The sequence below is a fragment of the Papio anubis genome, chromosome 1, assembly GCF_008728515.1.
Source record: "Papio anubis isolate 15944 chromosome 1, Panubis1.0, whole genome shotgun sequence".
NCBI classification, from domain to species: Eukaryota; Metazoa; Chordata; class Mammalia; order Primates; family Cercopithecidae; genus Papio; species Papio anubis.
The window spans coordinates 1,103,025-1,117,716 of NC_044976.1; positions in this window are offsets into that span (position 1 = coordinate 1,103,025).

Below are 14,692 nucleotides of genomic sequence, written 5' to 3' on the forward strand. Positions count from 1 at the left end.
GGGCCTCCCTGCAGGGTTACCGCTCCCTCCTCCCTGGAGCCCACGTTGCTCTGGGGATAGGAGCCCAGGCCGCAGATGGCACGCACTATAGCTATGGGATGGGCCCCAGGCTGCCCACCACCACTGCCCACCCCAGGCTCCCAGGCTCCCACCCCAAGGACAGGCTTTCCACCCAGGGCAGCCAGGGAGGGTCGGCTCCAACTCCTGGGCCTTTGGGGGAAGGGTGGGTTGGTTCAAGATTCTGGGAACTATTTGGGGGCATCCCCTGGACCTGGAGGCTGTTGAGCCACCCCCCACACCCCTTTCTGCTGCGAGGACCCTGGCCCCCATCTCTGCCTTGTCCTCCTTGCGGCCGCAGGCTGCCCTCTTTCCCGGGCTTGTACCCACCAGGAGCTATTTAAAGCCAGCCTTTGCAACTGCCTCGGGCACCCACGCAGCCAGGCCCGCCTGGGCAGCAGCCGTGCCTGATTCTGCAACCAGCAATCACTCCGCCCGCAGGCTGCTGTTTCTGCCCACATATTTACAGGGCCAGGAAGGACGGGAGGGCGCGTGCTTTCAAACGCGACTTCTATTCCGGTAGTGAGGGCAGGAGCAGACGAGGGCGGGGGCGGGTCAGGGTTTGCAGCGGAGAGGAACCTGTTTGGGGAGGGGATGCCAGTGTTGCCTGAGACAGGGGGCACCTGGGGCAGAGGCTGGTGGGCAGAGAGGCTGCCAGGGCTCCATACACCCTCATCTCAGCAGGGACAAGTCTTTGGGGGCTGGTGGCTTCCTGGTCTCTGTGGAAGCTGGACTGTGTACCATGAGCAGTGACCCCTGAGTGCCCCTGAGAGCTGGGCCTGCTCTTCCCCGAGGCTGGAGGCCTCAGGTGGAGTGAAAGGGGACAGGACATTGGGGACAGCGTCCAGCTTCTCTGTCCCATGGCAGGCGTGGGGCAGGCATCGGCTGTTATCCTGCCTCTCCCCTCCAGTGAGGCAGGCGGGTGCACAGGCCAAGTGGAGCTTACACCTAGGGGCGTCCTCCTGTGGGTTCCCCTACAAACAGAGACTGAGACAAGGACTTGGGTGCTGGAAGTTTATTCGGGGCTGGGGGTATCCGCTGCCTAAACAAAGTACCACAAACCAGGTACCTTAAAATGACAGAAATCTGTTCTTTCCTGGAGACAAACGTCCGAAATCAAGATGCTGCAGGGCCGGTTCCCTCTGGAAGCTCCAGGGAGGACCCTCCCCGGCCTCCCTCCTGCTTCTGGAGTTGCCGGGAACCTCTGGCCCTCCTGGGCTGGCAGGTGCACTGCCCCAGCCTCTGCCTCCGTCTCTGAGTCACTTTGCTGTCTCTGTCTCTCCTCCTCTTCTCAGGGACCTGCCGTCGGATTTAGGGTTCACCCTACTTTAGTATGGCCTTGTCTTAACTGCATCTGCAAAGACTCTAATTTGAAACAAGGTCAACATTCTGGGGTCCTGAGTGACTTTGGGAGCCATTCGGCTCCGTAGAGAGGGTGATCCACAGAGGCAGGAGCAAGAGCAGGGAGTGGGGAGGGATGAGGAAGGAGGAAAAACAGGAATGCACTTTACAACCTGGGACAGCCAGGTCCCAGCCCCACTGGCGACCCAGAGCAAAGGGGAATGTGCCTCCATATTGTCCTTTTAAGTTTTTTTTTAAATTTAAAACAAAACATTTAGTATAGACAGGGTCTCACTATGTTGCCCAGGCTGGTCTCAAACTCCTGGGGCTCAAGCGATCCTCCCGCCTCAGCCTCTGAAAGCACTGGGGTTACAGACATGAGCCACCCTGCGCAGCCTGAATTGTCCTTTTGAAGAATGAGCGGCTGAGCATTTATCCACCAACCCCCACCCAGCTCACATTCCCCAGGTCTGCCCTGCATGCAAGCTGGACGAGCGCCCTGCAATACTATGGAGGGCGCTAGAGGCGGCACTGACCGCGAGTGCGTTTTGTTTGTTTGTTTGTTTTTGAGATGGAGTCTTGCTCTGTCCCCCAGGCTGGAGTACAGTGGTGCAATCTCAGCTCACTGCAACCTCCGCCTCCTGGGTTCACGTGATTCTCCTGCCTCAGCCTCCCAAGTAGCTGGGACTACAGGCGCACGCCACCACACCCAGCTAATTTTTGTATTTTTAGTAGAGACGGGGTTTCACCACTTTGGCCAGGATGGTCTCAATCTCTTGACCTCATGATCTGCCCGTCTTGGTCTCCCAAAGTGCTGGGATTATAGGCGTGAGCCACCGCGCCTGGCCGTGTGTGAGTTTTGTTTGTTTGTTTGTTTTTTGAGACAGAGACTTGCTCTTTCACCCAGGTTGGAGTGCAATGGTGCGATCTCAGCTTACTGCAACCTCCGCCTCCCGGGTTCAAGTGATTCCCCTGCCTCAGCCTCCCAAGTAGCTGGGATTACAGGCACGTGCCACCACGCCCTGCTAATTTTTTGTATTTTAGTAGAGATGCGGTTTCACCATGTTGGCCAAGAAGGTCTCAATCTCCTGACCTCATGATCCACCCGCCTCAGACTCCCAAAGTGTTGGAATTACAGGTGTGAGCCACTGCGCCCAGCCATGAGTGAGTTTTATCTGCCCCCACAGCTGCTGCTTAAACCAAATGCAGCCCGAAGGGCACAACCCAGGCCCCAGAGCAGCTGGGAGCCCGAGCACTGCTTGCATCTGTTCCGGCGGATGCCATGTTAAGCTTGTCTGCGACTGATTCTTCAGGGTGGTGGCAGCCAAAGCAACAGAGACAGCAGTGGAAGTCGCGGGGGGGCTGGTGATGAGCCAGTCTGCAGGCACCCCCACGGCAGGAGGCCCTCCTCCTCCTCCACCCCGGCCCGCGCTCCTGCTGGCAGAGGTTACATCTGACGCTGTGACCCAGACCCCATCTGAGGAGTGAGCCTCGGTCACCGGCTTGTCAGGTGGGTGTCACTCATCGGCCACTCTGTGCCCCAGCATGGAAGCCACAGAAGTGATTCCTCCGAGCTCCAGGCATTGTCCTCCCTGGCCCTACAAATGCTCCCTCATGCTAACCCAGTGGGATAACCCCTGCCTGTGCCCACAGCCCATCAGCCGGGGGGCTACAGAGGCAGCCTGACTTCCAAGCTGCTGTCCTTGCCGGGGTTGAAGGTGGTTTCAGGGGCTCTGACTTTGCCTTCTCTGCCATGGTGGCCCTCACTCCACAGGTCAGGGAAACAGTGAGAGGATCCTGGCAGGTGCTCAGGGCCACCAACCTGCTGTGGACCTGCAGACCAGGGCGCCACCACGGAATGGGTCCATAAACCCACTGGATGGCCATGGGCTGGGACCGCATTGGTCACTTGGCATCCCCAGGACCCCATGCTGGCCAGGGGCTACTGTGACACGTTGGGTCTCCGGATGGCATCAGACCCAAGATCCCAAAGCCCTTCCCGTTGCGGGTGTCCTTTCTCCAGGACGGAGCTACTCTGAAGATGCAGCCACAATGGCTTCAGCGGAGTCTTCATCATACCTGCATGTGGTTCATCACACCTGTGCGTGGTTCATCACACCTGTGCGTGGTTTATCACATCTGTTTGCTGTCAACCACACCTGCACACGGTCCATCACACTTGTGCGGTCCATCACACCTGTGCAGTCCATCACACCTGCGCATAGTCCATCACACCTGCTTGTGGCCCATCACGTCTGTGCGTGGCTCATCACACCTGTGCAGTCCATCATATCTGTGTGTGGTCCATAACACTTGTGCATGGTTCATCACACCTGTGCAGTCCATCACACCTGCATGCGGTCCATCACACCTGTGCCGTCCATCACACCTGTGGGCGGTCCATCACACCTGCTTATGGTTCATCACATCTACATGTTGTCTATCACACCTGCATGCGGTCCATCACACCTGCGTGTGGTCCATCACACCTGTGTGTGGCCCATCACGTCTGTGCGTGGCTCATCACACCTGTGCAGTCCATCATATCTGTGTGTGGTCCATAACACTTGTGCATGGTTCATCACACCTGTGCAGTCCATCACACCTGCATGCTGTCCATCAGCACCTGTGCCGGCCCATCACAGCACTCCAGCGGCCCCAACAAGCACCTGGCTTATGGTCTATCACATCTTACGTTGTCTATCACACCTGCATAAGCGGTCCATCATAATCCTGGGCAAGGTGGTCCATCACACCTGTGTGTGGTTCATTACACCTGTGCAAACCATCACACCTGTGTGCTGTCCATCACACCTGCAAGCAGTCCATTGCACTACAGGCGCGACGGCCCATTGCACTCTGGAGCGATCCATCACACCTGCATGCGGTCCATCGCACCTGCGCGGTCCATCACACCTGCACATGGCCTATCACACCTGCACACGGTTCATCACATCTGCATGCTATCCCTCACACCTGTGTGCAGTCCATCACACCTGTGCGTGGTCCATCACCCCTGTGCATGGTTCATCACACCTGTGCAGTCATCACACCTGTGCATGGTCCATCACACCTGTGTGTAGTTCATCACACCTGTGCAGTCCATCACACCTGCATATGGTTCATCACACCTGCATGTGGTTCATCACACCTGCATGTGGTCCATCACGCCTGTGCAGTCCATCACACCTGCGCAGTCCATCACACCTGCGCGCAGTCCATCACACCTGCACATGATCCATCATATCTGTGCGTGGTCCATCATATCTGTGCAGTCCATCACACCTGCACATGGTCCATCACACCTGCATGTGGTCCATCACACCTGTGCAGTCCATCACACCTGCACGCAGTCCATCACACCTGCGCATGGTCCATCACACCTGTGCGTGGTCCATCATATCTATGCAGTCCATCACACCTGCATGTGATCCATCACACCTGTGCCATCCATCACACCTGTGCAGTCCATCACACCCGTGCACAGTCCATCACACCTGCGTGTGGTCCATCACACCTGCGCAAGGCTCATCACACCTGTGTGGTCCATTACACCTGTGCACAGCCCATCACACCTGCATGGTTCACCACACCTGCGTGCGGTCCATCACACCTGAGTGTGGTTCATCATGCCTGTGTATGGTTCATGATGCTTGTGTACAGTTCATCACACCTGTCTGATCACCTCTGTGTGTGGTTCATCATGCCTGTGTACGGTTCATCACACCTGTGTGCAGTTCACGCCTGTGTGTGATTCATCATCACACCTGTGTGCGGTTCATCACACCTGTGTGCAGTTCATCAGGCCTGTGTGTGGTTCATCATGACTGTGTGATCACGCCTGTGTGTGGTTCATTGCACATGCGTGCAGTCCATCACACCTGCGCGCGGTCCATCACACCTGTGTGCAGTTCATCATGCCTGTGTGTGGTTCATCACGCCTGTGTTGTTCATCACACCTGTGTGATTATGCCTGTATGCGGTTCATCATGCCTGTGTATGGTTCATCACACCTGCGTGTGGTTCATCACACCTGTGTATGGTTCATCACGCCTGTGTGCAGTTTATCATCTCACCTGCATGCAGTTCACACCTGCGTTCAGTTCATCACACCTGCACATGGTCCATCAAACCTGTGTGCAGTTCATCATGCCTGTATGATCACACCTGTGTGTGGTTCATCATGCCTGTGTGTGGTTCATCACGCATGTGTGGTTCATCACACCGGTGTGATCATGCCTGTATGCGGTTCATCATGCCCCTGTATGGTTCATCACACCTGTGTGTGGTTCATCACACCTGTGTATGGTTCATCACGCCTGTGTGTGGTTCATCATCACACCTGTGTGTGGTTCACATCTGCATGCGGTTCATCACACCTGCACATAGACCATCACACTTGTATGCAGTTCATCATGCCTATGTGATCACACCTGTGTGCGGATCATCATACCTGTGTGTGGTTCATCACACCTGTGTGCGGTTCGTCACACCTGCACATGGTCCATCACACCTGTGTGTGGTTCATCATGCCTGTGTGATCACACCTGTGTACGGATCATCATGCCTGTGTGGTTCATCACACCTGTGCGTGGTTCATCTCACCTTTGTGTATTTCATCACGCCTGTGTGATCACACCTGTGTGCGGTCCATCACACCTATGTGCGGTTCATCGCACCTGTGTCTGGTGCTGCAGGGCCCTTCTCCAAGGAGACCAAGGCTCTCCTCCAACCAGTGGTCATGGCTAAGTTCCGGAAATAAGAGCGGGAGTCACAGTTTCCCACCATGCCTGCAGGTCCCAGCCTTCTCCTCCTGGCGTTTGTTTATTTCCGGTTATTCAAGTCCAGTGCCTACCTCAGCTAGCTGTTCATCGCCCACTCCAGGGACATGGTGGCCCATGAGCCACAGATCGTGAGGGTCAGGTACCCTGGCTGCCTCCATCACTGCGCCGACACCCACCTTGCCTCCAGCAGTTGGCGCAGCCACACAGCTCCCATGGCAGACCCAGGGCAGCACTTCCTCCTGCTAACACCATCCACACAGCTCAGCTGTCCCGGAGCTTCTCAGCAGCTCTGCCTTGTGCCAGCACCGTGCTCGCTGTGCCACTGTGGGTGTGTCCTCTGGGCCCTCCTGGGACCCAGGCAGGTGGCAGTCCCTGTGGTCTCATCCAGTGGACCTGCCCCTTCGGCTGGGCACGGCCCAGCACTTTGGGAAGTTGAGGTGGGAGGATTTATTGAGCTCAGGACTTCAACGCCAGCCCAGGAGACATAAGGAGACCCCATTTCTGCAAAAGAAAACAAAAATAGCCAGGTGTGGTGGTGCGCACCTGTGGTCCCAGCTACTTGGGAGGCTGAGGTGGGAGGATTGCTTGAACCCAGGAATCCAAGGCTGCAGCAAGCTGTGACTGCACCACTGCACTCAGCCTGGGCAACAGAATGAGACCTGTCTCAAAACAAAATTAAAAATGAATAAATCAATAAATAAACAATAAGCCCACCCCCAGGCCCAAGACCCTGCCTGAGTCTGTTTGGGCTGCCATAGACGGGTGGCTGATGAACAGCAGGGTGATTTCCCACCGTTTTGGAGGGTGCAGGTCTGAGATGAGGGTGCTGGCGTGTTGGGGCCTGGTGAGGGCCCTCCTCCGGGTGTAGACGCCGGTTTCTCGTTGTGTCCTTATGTGAGAGAAAGTGGACAAAGCCTTCTCAGGCCTCTTATGGGAGCACTAATCCCACCAGGAGGCTCCACCCCGTTCACCTCATCACCTCCCAGAGGCCCCACCTCCTAATACCATCACCCCTGGGGGCAAGATTTCAACCTAGGAATTTTGGGGCAACAGAGACATTCAGCCCCCTACAGACCCCTTCCTCACACTCCTCCAGGTGAATCAGGACTAGCTCTGTCTTGCTGGGATGTGAAATCCGTCATCATAAATGGCTGCTTCTATGTTCCCCCCCATCCAGCATCCTCCACACCATCCCAGCTGCAACCGCCTGTTCTCACCAGAGCCCGTCAGTCAAGACCCACAGTGACCTGAGCCGTCGCCTCCCTGCTTGGGCTGTGCGGAGGCTCCAGCTTTAGTCCTGGCTGCAGGGAGAGAAGGCAGGGCAGACTCTGAAGGAGACAAGTGTTATGAGTAACATCCCCCAGGAGACACTGAAGTCCTAGCCCCTGGTACCTGTGAGTGGGACCTTACTTGGAAATAGGGTTTTTGGAGATGTAAGTTAGATGGAGTCCTATTAGATTAGGGTGAGCCCTAAATCCAAACACTGTGTCCTTCTAGAAGAGGAGACACAGAGGCAGGGGGAGGAAGGCTGGGAGGGAACAGACAGAGATCGAGGTGACATGCTTACAAGCCAAGGATTGCCAGCACCAGGAGAGAGGCCCAGGGCAGACCCTCCCACACAGCTGCAGAAACACCAGCACTGCCCACACCTTGGTTTAGGACTTCAGACCTCCAGAGCTATAAGACGATACATTTCTGTTGCCTGAAGTCACCCAGCTTGTGGCCATTTGTCATGGCAGCCCCAGGAAACTGATACAACCATCATCTTGCAAGGTAGGTGCCCCAGATGAGATATTTTCAGGGACTCCAGACAGAAGTCTCCTCTCCTCTCCTCCAACAAGTGGGGTGGAATTTGGGAGCACAATATTCACAGGTAAATTCACCCACAATGACCCCAAACCAGGCCCAGTTCTGATGCCTTCCCTGCCAGCTGCACTTGGCATAGCCGACTCCCACGGCTGCACGGCAGTCTTCTCTGGGATCTGTCGCTCTTCTACTCACTATTGGGCCTTGATTTTCAGCACCGTCTGCTTTCTGGCTGCAGGAGAGCAGGGTCTCTTTCAATGCCACCATGGAGAACTTCCTGGCTTCCGCCACATTCCCTGAGGCCATAGTTGGTTCCAGACTCAGCCCTGGTGAGGGCTCTGCAGGCTGGCTTTCAGCTCCCCACCTTCCACCTGCAGGAGGCCCTCGTTGTCACTGTCGTGGTGAGAGACCCAGTGCCACAACCCCACCCTGGAATCGGCCACCTCCAGGACCAACCGTCTTAGCTTGGGTGATCCCCAAAGCAGAGCCTGGTATGAGACTTCAGTGCATGTAGTTATTTTGGGGGTGATCCCAGGAGGTAGGAGTGAGAGGTGGGGTGAGACAGGGAGGAGGACACGCCTGTTTTATTGCAGGGACTGCCTTGGGGGTCAGTTCTCCTGTCCCCACATCCCTGGGACCCTCTGAGGAGCCACAGGAATGCACCTCAGAGTTGTCCTTCTAAGCATGGGATGCTGGGGCGTGGGGGAGCCAATTTGCAGCCCCATGGCCTGAGGGGTGTCCCCGGGGGAGAACTCCCCACCTTTCAGGCCGCCCTGCACTTGGGCTGAGCAGTTTGCTGAGGAGTCCGAGAAAGTCCCAAGGCAGAACAGCTGCAGAGGCAGGGGGAATGTTTGGATGAGACTTGCCTGGCAATGGCCCACCCTGGCTGCTCTGAAACTACAGGCAAGCAGAGGGCATATGGCCCAGGGAACCAAGAGCATTTACGGCCAAGAGCTGGGGATTTCCCGCAAAATTAACCTAACCATTTTGGGGGAAATGAACACGCTTCTCTCTCTTGCCTTCCTGAGTACGGGGCTTCTCCGGTGTCGGTGGCTGGGAGTGTGGGCTCTGGAGGGAGCCTGGCATGAGCCTTGGCCCTGACCGGTTGACCAGCTATTCGGACCAGACATGTAACCCTGGGCAAGGCATTTAGCCCCCTGAGCCTCAACATCTTCGTCCTTCAAATAGGGACGGGGACGATCCTCTCCTCACTGGGTTATTTTGAGCATCAACAGGTATCATTAGCCAGATGCAGCCAGGCCAGTGCCTGGCAGGGCTACGGCTGTCATTTGCTTTTATTAGTTGGTCCAAGGCAGTCGTCTGCCTAGCTTGGGCGGAGATTAGCCTTGTCAGAGAAGAAATGCAAAAAGAACACTCGTTACTATTTAGGTTTAGACACTGGAAATAGGATTTGCAGCAAGACAATAGCCTTGCAATCTGGACTATTGTGTTAAAAATTCCCTAACTGGGCCGGGCGCGGTGGCTCAAGCCTGTAATCCCAGCACTTTGGGAGGCTGATGCGGGGCCGCGGGGAGGATCACCTGAGGTCAGGAGTTCAAGACCAGCCTGGCGAACATGGTGAAATACTGTATCTGCTGAAAATACAAAAATTAGCTGGGTTTGGTAGCACATGCCTATAATCCCACCTACTCCAGAGACTGAGGCACAAGAATCACTTGAACCCCGGAGATGGAGTTTGCAGTGAGCTGAGATTGTGCCACTGCACTCCAGCCTCGGCAACAGAGTGAGTGAGACTCTGTCTCAAACAAACAAACAAACAAAAATTTCCCTAACCAGGCCAGGCATGGTGTAATCTCAGCACTTTGCCTGTAATCTCAGCATTTTGGGAGGCAGAGGTGGGCAGATCACTTGAGCCAAGGAATTCGAGATCACCCTGGGCAACATGGCGAAATCTCATTTCTACAAAAAATACAAAAATTAGCCAGGTGTGATGACGCTTGCCTATGGTCCCAGCTACTCAGGAGGCTGAGGCAGGAGGATTGCTTAAGCTCAGGAGGTCCAGGCTGCAGTGAGCCATGATCGTGCCACTGCACTCCAGCCTGGGCAACAGAGTGAGACCCCATCTCTAACACCCCATTTCCTAACCTCTCTCAGCTCCCAGTTACCACACCCCCAAGGGCGATCAGAGGAGATTCGGTCATTGGCCTGCTCTTCAGTGTGCTGTGAATCAGGCTTGCTGCCCTGTGGAGAAGGATTTGACCTAAGAAATGGGGAAAACCCACCTCTCCAGGCCTGGGATAGTTGGAAGGAGGAGGCAGGCACAGGGTGGAGGAAGAGGACTCTTGACGGCTCCCAGCACTCAGTAACTTCACTGGCCACTGTGGCCATACAGGGTGGGTTGTCTGGCCTGCCGTCTTGAGCTTCTAGAGTGGCTGGTTTGCATCCACTGAGGCTGAGGGAGAGACCCTAGGAGAGAAGCTGGGGGCTCCACCGAGGCCGAGGAGCTGAATGGCAAGTTGGAGGCAAGGGGCCTGGTCAGGCACTTGCTGTCACCAGATCAAATCTTCCGTTTCTGGCCAGGTGGCTCACGCCTGTAATCCCTGCACTTTGGGAGGCCGAGCAGGTGGATCACCTGAGGTCAGGAGTTTGAGATCAGCCTGGCCAATATGGCGAAACCCCGTCTCTACTAAAAATACAAAAATTAGCCAGGCGTGGTGGCGGGCACCTGTAGTCCCAGCTACTCGGGAAGCTGAGGCACGAGAATGGCGTGAACTCGGGAGGCGGAGCTTGCAGTCAGCTAATATCATGCCACTGTACTCCAGCCTGGGCGACAGAGCAAGACTCTGTCTCAAAAAAAAAAAAAGAAAAAACAATCTTTTGTCTCTGACCCAGGAGTCTTGTGTCTTCTGCCAGCATCCATGAGACTGGGGCCAGCTAATTTGTCCAGTCTCAGGTCCTTCCCAGCTCCAGACAGTTCCTCCACCACAGTGTCAGCTGTGGGTGCAAACAGAATGCCCGGGTCCCAGCTGCCCAACCTCGCCTAGCAAGCCTCAGGGCAGCCACTCTACAGTCAGGTACAGCGAGGGTCTGGGGCACTTTTGGATCTGAGGAGCCCCCCAAGCCTCTGCCCTGACTTTCCCTCCACACCCAGGTGTCATCTTGTGGGGGACGCAGGAGCCCCTTTCCCTCCACACCCAGATGTCATCTCGTGGAGGACATAAGACGGATCAGCCACCGCCGAAGACTGAGGAGAACCTGAGCACTTATTCGAATGATGGGTTCAGATGGACTTGAGCTATTGCTTTTCCTGCTGCCTGGTACATGGGGGCTCCAGAAGGGAGAAGGGATGGAAGAGAGTTAAACCGCGATACTCTCTTCCCCTCCCAGTTCCATGGCCTCTAACCGTGCGCCCCACCCCACGCGTCCCTGGGAAGGGCTGAGGACTGCCCTGCTGGGGGCCGGACCTGGGTCCCATGGGACTTGTTCTGGCCTTGGGGTTCCCCACTTTCCCAGCCGTGAAGCAGAGATGGGGCTGGCTGGAGCCGGCTCACAGCCCCGAGTGGGCCTGGGACCCGGTGGCAGTGGATACACCCTGGGTATCCAAGCGATGCTCAGGTCAGAAGAGCCACAACAAGGACACAGCTCGACCACGAGCAAACACAACTCGGCCACACTGAGACAGTGTTGCAACAAGCCGGGCATCGGGGCTGACAGCTCGAGCCCGTGAATCGCCCCCACCCACTTGTGGTGCAGTTCCCGCCTCACACAGGAGAAATCCGAGTACCAGCAAAGTGAGGGGACCATCGCCTGACCACAGAATGGGAAGGGTTCCAGTCCAGCTGGCTCAGATACCCCCTACATCCTCAGACCTGCATTAGGGAGCTTCCCTGAGTGCCCCCCAGGCCAGTCCACGCCCTGGTCAGCAGAAGCCTCTGCACCAGAAGAGCCCCACCCCTTCGCCCCTGCAGGGCACTCCTGAGCTGGTGACAAGGTCCCCGGGTCTGCTCCTTGCAAGAGGGGCTGGGACACTTTCCAAAGAGAGATGCTGGTACACAGTGCAGCTGCAAGGCCTGGGGTTTGGAGCCTCCCTGCTGGGCAGGGCCCTGTCCATCCATCTGCTGGCTTGTTAGGGCCGGTGCCACCTGGCAGGGGGCATGGCTCCTTCTGTCCTAGCAGAACTGCTTTTGCCTGGGGAGCACCAGAGTATGTGCCTGCACGTGTGCATGCATGCTGTCTGTGCATGTGTGTGCTGTGTGTGCATGTGTGCGCACGCGTACTGTGTGTGCATGTGGTGTGGGCGTGTGCATAAGTGTGCCTGTGTGTGGGTGTGTGCTGTCTGCATGTGTGCGGGTGTGTGCATGTGTGCCATCTGCACGTGTGTGGATGTGTGCATGCATGTCCGTGTGTGTGTGTGTGTGTGTGAATGTGAAACTCTCAATCTCAAAGGCCACAGAGCCACCAGCCAAGCAGAGTCCACAGTGGACCCCACTCTGCTGCCGGCCACAGTCGCCCCCCACCTTGGTCCTGGCGGCTGACATGGAGGAAGACCTCTGGTTCACAGCAGTGCTTGCATTTCCAGGTCTTTCCTCGAGATGGATCCCAGAAGTGGAGTTGTGAGACCAGATGACGTGGCCATCTTTGAGGCTCTGGGTGCCTTCTGTCAGGCTGCCTTCTAGAAGATGGTCCCAGGGCAGGCCGTGGTGGCTCACGACTATAATCCCAGCACTTTGGGAGGCTGAGGTGGGCGGATCATGAGGTCAGGAGATCAAGACCATCCTGGCTAACACGGTGAAACCCCATCTCTACTAAAAATACAAAAAAATTAGCTGGGTGAGGTGGCGGGCGCCTGTAGTCCCAGCTGCTTGGGAGGCTGAGACAGGAGAATGGCGTGAACCTGGGAGGCGGAGCTTGCAGTGAGCTGAGATCGAGTCACTGCACTCCAGCCTGGGTGACAGAGCGAGACTCTGTCTCCAAAAAAAAAAAAAAAAAAAGACGACGGTCCCAGATGCAGCTCCCATGGTGGGTGGCATACAAGTACCCTTCTCTCACATCCTTGCCAGGCCGGGAGATCCAAAGGACAAGCCCTTGGCCCTGTCTTTCCAGAGCAGCCTGGCCCTTGAGCGGTTCATAAGCACCACCAGGCCTCAGGGCTCCCGGGGCTCTGGCACTCAGTCTTTGAGTAAAAGGCAAAGACAACTGGGGAGGGCGGGGCTCACAGGGACCTTGGCTGACGGGTCCTCCAGCCTGGTGTGGACGGGTGTGGCAGGATGGGGAGGAGCTCGGGGGAGGGTTCACAGGCCTTTCCGGCCCCTGCTTCGGCATCTCCCCGTGAAGGTTTGAGTGAACCGAGATTTTGTCTGTTTTCACGAGGCTAAAATAGCGTGTGGAGCAGTCCCAGGAACAGTCCCCAGCATTGCCATGGTGACCGTGGTTCTGCTGCTGCCTCCTCAGACGCACCAGCCTCGCACCGTGTCTGAAATAACCCCAGGCAGCTGAGGGCGGTGGAGGTGGGAGCCCACCACCCAGCAGGAACTGCTGAACCCCGCAGTGCAGGACAGGCAGGGCCCGCACACGGTGCTGACCAGGTGGTCTCGGGCCCTGGAGCTCTGTCCCCGCACAGGTCTCAGGAGAGGTGCTCCACTCTGAGGGCATGTCCAGCCCAGAGAAGGGGACATGCAGTGTGTAACCCAGCAGCCTGGGCCCTGAGGTCCCACCCCATCCCTGCCCTGCCCAGGCCCTGCCCGCTGCCGGCGTGTGTACCTGGACCAGGCATGGAGTGACCCCGGCCCTGGTGTCTCATCCACAGAATAGGGTCATGATTCTCACCTCCTAGGGATGGGCTGAAGGTCCCAGAGGTGATGTCGGACACAGACGGTCCTCCAAGGGAAGGCATCATTGTGGGGGTAGGGGCCTGGAGAGGGGCTGTGCCTCCTGGTGAGACTCAGCTGGGGAAGCTGTGCGCAGAGCTCAGCCTGGCAGTGTCCAGCCCTTCCCTGCCTCCCCTGGGTGCCCTTCCAGCTGCTCTATCTTCCAGGTCAGCCTCCTTTTGCCTCCCCTGGCCTCTCCAAACCCTGGACACAGCAACCTCACCTCCTCCTCACTGTGTTGGCTCTGCTGGGAGTGGCAGTGCCCAGCCCCTCCAGCAGTATGCACGCGCACACACACACACACACACACATCCAGAGAGCTCCACACACACACAGGTACTCACAGAGCTACACACACACAGGTACACACAGAGAGCTACACACAGGTACACACAGAGAGCTCCACACACACACAGGTACACACAGAACTACAGATACACACACACAGGTGCAGGCTATGAACCCACCACACAGGTGCACACAGAGGGGAGGCTCCACACACTGAGCCACACATAGAGCTACAGACACACACACACAGGTCCACCTGGAGACCTGAATGCTACCACCTGAAGGCACCTATAGAGACTACCACACACACACACCTGGAGTGCCACACAGAGGAGCTACACACACACAGATTTTACATGAACAGCTCCACACACACACAGGTCTACCTGGAACTTCTGAACCTGAGTTTATACAAGAACTACCCACCTAAACCAGATTTTCCTGTGAGGAGAACTACATATGTCTGAGACTGGTCAGTGGGGTCCCAAATCTGAGGATTTATTTTTTTTAAGAGTTGTTGTTATTATTATTATTATTATTTTTTGAATGAGATCACAAATCATCACCGGGCTGGAGTGCAGTGGCCAG